The sequence below is a fragment of the Phodopus roborovskii genome, unplaced genomic scaffold (genome assembly GCF_943737965.1).
Source record: "Phodopus roborovskii unplaced genomic scaffold, PHOROB, whole genome shotgun sequence".
In the NCBI taxonomy this organism is placed as follows: domain Eukaryota; kingdom Metazoa; phylum Chordata; class Mammalia; order Rodentia; family Cricetidae; genus Phodopus; species Phodopus roborovskii.
Genome location: NW_026125281.1, coordinates 37,709,064 through 37,716,353, shown reverse-complemented (window position 1 = coordinate 37,716,353; position 7,290 = coordinate 37,709,064).

Genomic DNA, 7,290 nt, shown 5'->3' with positions numbered 1-7,290 from the left:
ATCTGTTTTTTACATTACATGTATTCCTATGTTTATTGTATCTCTAGTATAAAACCTGATTTATTTGTGCCACAAGACCAAATCCCATTGTATATTTTTTCACATAATTTCATACAAATTAATATTTTTTCTTATGGCATTTTTTTATTTTCTAATCTAGATCACTATAACTTTTTTTTATACTTCTTGATGCTTAAGTGTTGAAATTCCTAATGGCCTATTATTCACGTGTCATAAAAGGAATTATGATAACCCAGGCTAGCTATATTTTCAACTTTAATAGATATTAAGTTCTGTAATGAAGTGTTTTCAAATAAGGATAAAAAATGTTTTGCAAATGAAACGCATGTCATACTTCTGAATTTTGTAGAGATGTGTTAAATTCAATATTATTGTAATTCCTCTAATTACTAGTGTTTTTTAAAATTATTGTATTTGTTCATCGTCAAACACAGGAGTGCTTATTCATGGTTTTTCTCTATTTTATTGAAATTATTGGATTTTTAACTCATATTGGTATAAAGATATGTATCATATACATATTTGATACATTATGTAATGGATGTACATATGAAACTCTTACTCTATGTGTGCAGATAATCCATATTAGGTGCTGTATTGTGCTAATGACATTGGAAATTGATTCTGTCTTATTCTGTTACCTTCTCAAGGCTTAATAATTGGAACTATTAAATGACATTATCATTAATATAGCATAAATTTTATTTATGTGTGTGTGTGTGTGTTTGGTGTCCTTGTGTGGGTATACACACACACATGCAGGTACCAATGGAGATCAGAAGAGGCTGTGAGAACTCCTAGAGCTGGAATTGGAGGTAGGATTAAAACTCCTAGTGTGGTTGTTGGGAACTGAATTCTGATCTTCAATAGGAGAAAGAGACGTTCATGTTCTGAACAACCTCTGCAAACTAATAAAGGGTAGTTTATCAGATGCTTTATTTATAGTTTATGCTGTTTGAGTTTTATTAGTTTCCTGTCATTATATCATAATGAAATTCCTGTTACTTTTTAAAACTTACAGAGAATTGGTATAATATATTTCATCTCATCTGCCTGCAATTGGCATTTTTGGTATGAATCAACACAAGCAATTTCATTAATACATTATTAATGGCTTTAATTAATAAGCTGCCATATGCCTCCAAGATGCCTCATCTGATTGAATGTCTCATAGATTCCCTCCCGGGATAATATATCACTTCCATTCATCTTTAACACGAATTTACATCTGCTGAACAAGTTCTAAACATTTGTCACATATGCACGGGTAATACTTTGACTTTTCTGCAAAATTCTAAGGATGAACTCTAAGCGTGGCAGGGAAGTGTTCTAGTCATCGAACACACCCAAAGGCAGGAGTGTGCCTGAGGTGGCTAATTTTATGCCTGATTGGCCATGCTCTGCTTTCTTATCTGTACCCTTAGAAGTGGTTCTAAGCTCCCACAGCATGCAGTTCCTTATCAATGATTTCAGCTATCTGATGACTCTTCTTTTTAAATCTGAGACTATTTTTAGTCTCTTTCTTCCTTTTTTTCTTTTTCTTTTCTTTTTTTTTTTTTTTTTATTAGAGAATAGCTAGACTTAACATTCCTATTTATAGCCAAAGTTGTCTTTTAGCTTTCCATTATTTTCATTTTAGATTTATTGTAATGCTATATTTCTGCTACTTTTAGGAGCAAAATATCAAGGGCTAAGGCATGCCTGAATTTAAATATATCTCTGTCAACCTTTATACAAATACGTGACTGAAGCGTTAGCTTAGGGGTTAGGAGCTTGTTGAGTATGGTGAAAGCCAAGGGGCTCAGGTTCAAGCACTAATGCAAAGGAAGGCACAGACAATAGAAATCTTTGCACTCACTGGCCTTGTAGGTACGCCACCTCCATCAAAATATGTCCATCCTATCCTCTTCAGTGAGACAACAAGTCGGTGAGCTGACCCCTCCACATATGGAGAGCTTGACTGCAGGGTTTCCACTGTGAGACCTCAAAAGGCTGCTTATGTTGAAGTATGCTACATATCCTAAGATCCTTTCAGTCACAACATTGCTCTGTTTTGTGTTACATAATGCCAACACCCCATAGGTTCCATCTGCCCACTGGAAGAGACTGGGGATCTAGAAGCTCCAAACAGAAAAAGAGTCAGGCGATGAGTTTCATATTAGACATGTGCAACACTTGGGCACAGGGAAAACCAAGAGTCTTTCATTATTTTTCACACCTCAAATTGGAGATTTTTGTATATTTATAATGCACAGAAGCTGTGTCTTAAAAAACAAATACTATCCCCCTCTGAATAGAGAAAATCACAGCACAGTCTTGCCACTGTGACAGATGCTTGTTTATTTTACTGAACCTCAAAATGTCATCACTTAGTATTTACTGTTTCTTTTCACCATCATTTATTTTACTTTGAATTTTTATTTTACTTTATATTTAGTATGCTATCGTTGCTCTATTTTGTTGAGATACTTAGCATATAGATTTTAATACTTATCTTCACTATAAATGTATAAACCTCAAACTTATTTTCATAGATAATATGTTACCCATAAATCTTAAAACTACAAATTCAAATAAATTCACTTAGAAATAGTTTTTCAATCTGATTCTTATTTCTTTGAAATATGTGAAACTTTTAAAAGTATGTTCATTTCTAAATATATGGGAATTTTTTAAAAATTTATTCAGTCAAAGAGAAAGAAGAGAGGTTATATGAGCAAAGGGGGTCAAGATCGTGATGGGGAAATGTAAGAAGTATGGTTTTTCCTCCCGCCGCCTGCTGATCTGATGTAGCAGGAGCTCATGGACTCTGAACTGACAGCTGGGGAGCCTGTGTGGAATCCAATAGGCCCTGTCAATGTAGGTGCAGTTGCATGCCTTGCTCTGTTTGTGGAACTCTTGGCACTGGAACTGGGATTTATCCCTAGTGCATGAACTATCCTTTGGAGACTATTCCCTATGGTGAGATACCTTGCTCAGCCTGGACACAGAAGGAAAGGTAATTGTTGCTGCCTGCACTTGGTATGCCAGGCTTAGTTGTTTCCCTACACAGTCCTTTGTGAGGAGTAGATGGGGGTGGGGAAAGGTGGGGTGAGAAGGAGGAGCAGGAGGGGGACCTCTGGTTGCTCTGTAAAATGAATAAAAAAAAAATTTAAAAGATGAAAAAAATTATCATTTATTTTTAACTTATATAGGGCTACCAAATATATCACCATAACTTAAGTCTTTTATATTTAATTGAGTGAGATTGGATATAGTTACTCTAGTAGAAGTGCAAATAAGGAGTTCTTTGCATGTGGGAGACCTGGAGTCACAGGAAGGTTAGATCATGATGATTGCTGACTGCAACAGTCAAGTTTTCTGTCTTGTTAGCTGCTTTCTTTCTAATTTTTTTCCCCAGTGAATTAGTAAAAGAAAAAAATTACTCAATAGAGATTAGTCTAAGCTTTTAGCAAGTTAAGTTTTATTTCAGAATTTCTAAGTCTATTTTGTTAGATAAATAAAATGTGAACTTTCTTGCTGAACAAAACTCATAATCAGGAAGTCTTTCTTCTTTCCTTTCATAGTTATGTTCTACAGCTATAAAGACCCACCATGGCCATGGCAACAGATTAATAGTTATGTTCTACAGCTATAAAGACACACCATGGCCATGGCAACAGATTAACACTTCATTGTTCTATGTGGATACTCTTGAAATCCTGTTTCTTGTTGAGATCTTAGCTATTCATTCTTTTATTCTAGGCTACCTCACTGTCAGTTCCACATATATGAGATTTTGGCCAACACATTCTGGATGCCTCTCTGCCTTTCTTCAAGCTATGCCATTTTTTAATATAGCACCACATTTTTTACACTTATGACTAAACTCTTGATGTATGAAACACAATTTACTATCATATCACTGAAAAGTGACTTTCCATGAAGCCCTGGACATATATTGTCCAATATGATATAACTAGCTATAGCCACTTTGGAATATTTGAATAATAATTGGTCTAAATTATAATCTCCAGAATTAGTCTAAACTATGAATGTTTAATTCTAAAAAGAAAATTATAAACTGTCTTACTAATGTATTTTCTGTTGGTTCCATGTTAAAATTGTATTGGAGATATATTGCAATAAATAAAAATCATATGAATTACTTCTTTTATTTTGTGACATGGCTACTAAGTAACTTAGAATGACATTTGTGGCTTATGCTATAGCTCTATTGAATGTGACAGGCTCGCAAAAAGTATGGTATCCAAGTCTTTGGGCTCTTGGGAGACCTAATACATAATACACACTTAATGCTTTTTATGTTAAAGTAAATATTTCTTTTATATTGACATTATGTCTTCAGATATTAACTCTTTAGGACAGAAAAGACAGGTTCTCTAATTTCCTTCAATTTTGGATTCCTGGGGTACCACTAATGTCCTGAAGCCTAGCAAATGCTCATAATATTTGCCAAATAAAAGTGACAATTCAGTTATGCATTTCAGTAAAATGAACAAACAAGTTCATTTTCTAGGGATATTCTAGCTAAAAATTAGTAATCACATGCAACAATATCTCCTACACAGAATTATAACTCCTTAATTACAAATATAAATATTAATTGAAATAGAATTCTTTGAGTCCTACTGTAAAGCTAGTGAGGTAGATTTCCTAAAAATCACAAGGTTCATATAATCAAAAGACACAAAATACTAAGAGACCTTGACCATTCTTCCAGAGACTGGTAGCAACTGGTGGTCACTGGGGACCACCCTACCCTCATCCACTATTCAGGATATAACAGACTTGATTGATTGGTAGACACTTAAGATAGCATCTGATCTTTTGTTTGAGATAAAGAATCTGTGTTCTTTTAATCTGTTCTAAAGCATGCTATTTCCTAACCTGTTTTGATTCCTATCAGTGTAATTCAATTTGACAACCCTTCTCTGTGAGGAGTGGGCTATGTTCTTCAGAGGACTTCAGTGGAGATGGGCATCTAGCTTCCACAAGCCCACAGTGGGCACAGGGAAATGGGCATACCCATGAGCTTTGGTGCAGAGCACTAAAAGAACTAGAGCTTTGCAGTACTAACCAGAATAAAAAATAACCAAGTGGAGGGTGGAGGGGGTGGTTCCCTGTAACTTGAGGGTTGCATTAATAACAGAACCAATTTAGGGCAGATGTTCTTCCTTCAGGGAAGTTCTCTGTCCTCTGAAGATGAAAGGTTATTAGTTCATAATAAAGGATATCAGGAAATAAGCACATTCTGAAGCACGGCACCCTAATTTTAAACACCATTTACAAATTTTGAACAACTGTTACATGATCGACACTATGGAGGTATAGAGATGTGACTATGGTAAAACACATACCCATTTATAAAGAAGCAAATTCAGATGTGGGGTAAATGGGAAGTTTCAGTGTTCTGTAACTAGTCTAAGTTTGAACTGCTAATGTGTGAGAGTTGTGAGAGTTTCCTTACTGATGGACAGGATATGGGCTGCTATTTCCAGGTTTGGTCTCTTATTCAAGTGGAAACAAAGATTCTCACAGATTGTATAAGTAGTGACTAAACTTAAAGCAAAAGTATAATAAAGATTTGAAAGGGATAAAGCATCAAGATTGGCAGTGGGTCACTTGAATGAATATAATAAAGGGCCCCAATTATTTTCTGGAACCTCAGTCAATGGAGTTCAGGAGAGGGAGGACACTTGTTGCTAGGCTCTCTAATTTGATTGACAGGCCTGGATTACCTGAGCCTTTGCTCACTGCCCATGTTCTTTCCCATGATGGATTTAATTGTAATCATATAGGTGTTCTATTATAAATAAAGATGAGATGTTACAGAGAGGATTCTACCTTAAAGTATTATTTCCCCAGATTGCACATGGGCTCTATCAGGGCACGCTGGATAGTCCTATTGTTCAAAGTTCCCGGATGGGAATCCAGGATGTGTTTGCATAGAAGCAGGTCATCTGCAGAGGAATGCTAAGATTATTTTCATTTTCATTTCATTTTCTAGAGCATGCATATGTGCAGCTGGATGCAGGTGGGGGCAAAGGTCCCACCAGGGTCGGAGATGCATTGTTCAGAGAGGGGTGTGAAGAGTCACAGATGGCTAAGCTAAGGTTTATGCTTGTCTGTTTCAGGGAGACCACAGGGACAATATTATATATTGAAAATTTGCTAAGTGGGAAGATTTACTAAGTGGTGTTATGACAAAAATCTGTGGAAAGGAAGTAGATATGCTTAACAACATGTAGTAAGTTTATACAGCAATAAAACAATAATACTTATATTTTAAATAAGTAATACAACTATTTTTCTTCTTAAGTTCAAGATATCCTAAGAGATATGAAAATAGTGTAAATACTGAGAATTTCTGCTTCATTGATTTTGTTTCTCCTGTGTCTTTTATTCATAAAAATATTTGGTTTTTGAATTAGCATTCTATGCCTTTTTTCAGTGTCTATTGACAACTTCACTGCCCATACTATTTAGACTTCTAAGGAGAAAATTAAATTCTCATTGGAATATTTTCAATGTTAAGCAGGCCAGTTCTTGAGTAATAAGGAAACTCCTCCTTTCCAAAAGCACCATTTTTTCCTTAGTGTTGTCTGCTTTCCTGCCATGCCCATGGCCATGCATTCTGATGTCCCAGAAAAAGCTTTCTAACTAAGGAGTATTAGGGAATCACCCACTCTAAACATGGCCCTGTTCCAACCACATCTGCCCACTGCAAGAAAATATATTAGAAAACAGACCCTCGTCTCAGTTTTTCTGAAGAGTCTTGTGCCTTTGTTACAGCTACTAAGAGTGCTTTCAGTTGCCATGGTTAGATTGTTTGGCTACTATCAAAACGTTGATTCCTTTGATTCCCTGATATCAGATTAAAGATCTCTATTAACTCCAATCATAAACAAACACATTCAAGTCATAGATTGTACTATCGAATACAAATGACAGGAAAAAGCTTAGCTGTGTACTTGGTGTCAAGGTGATGATTAATTCTGTTGGTGTGATTGGATAGAGAAACACCAGGAGTTTGGTAAAGCATCTCTCATCGTGTTTCTGTTAGCATGTTTCCCAAGAGGAATGATTACAGTAGGAGAACTTTCCTGAATCATGAAAGTACCATCCTATAAAATGGGCCCCAGGTGGAGATGAGGCAGTGGAGGAGAAGAGAAAACCCTCATCACAGGTTCTCATCCTCCTTCCCTCCACCCATCCCTTCACTGGCCACTTACCTAAGCTGCTCTGTTCTCCACAACACCCATCCCA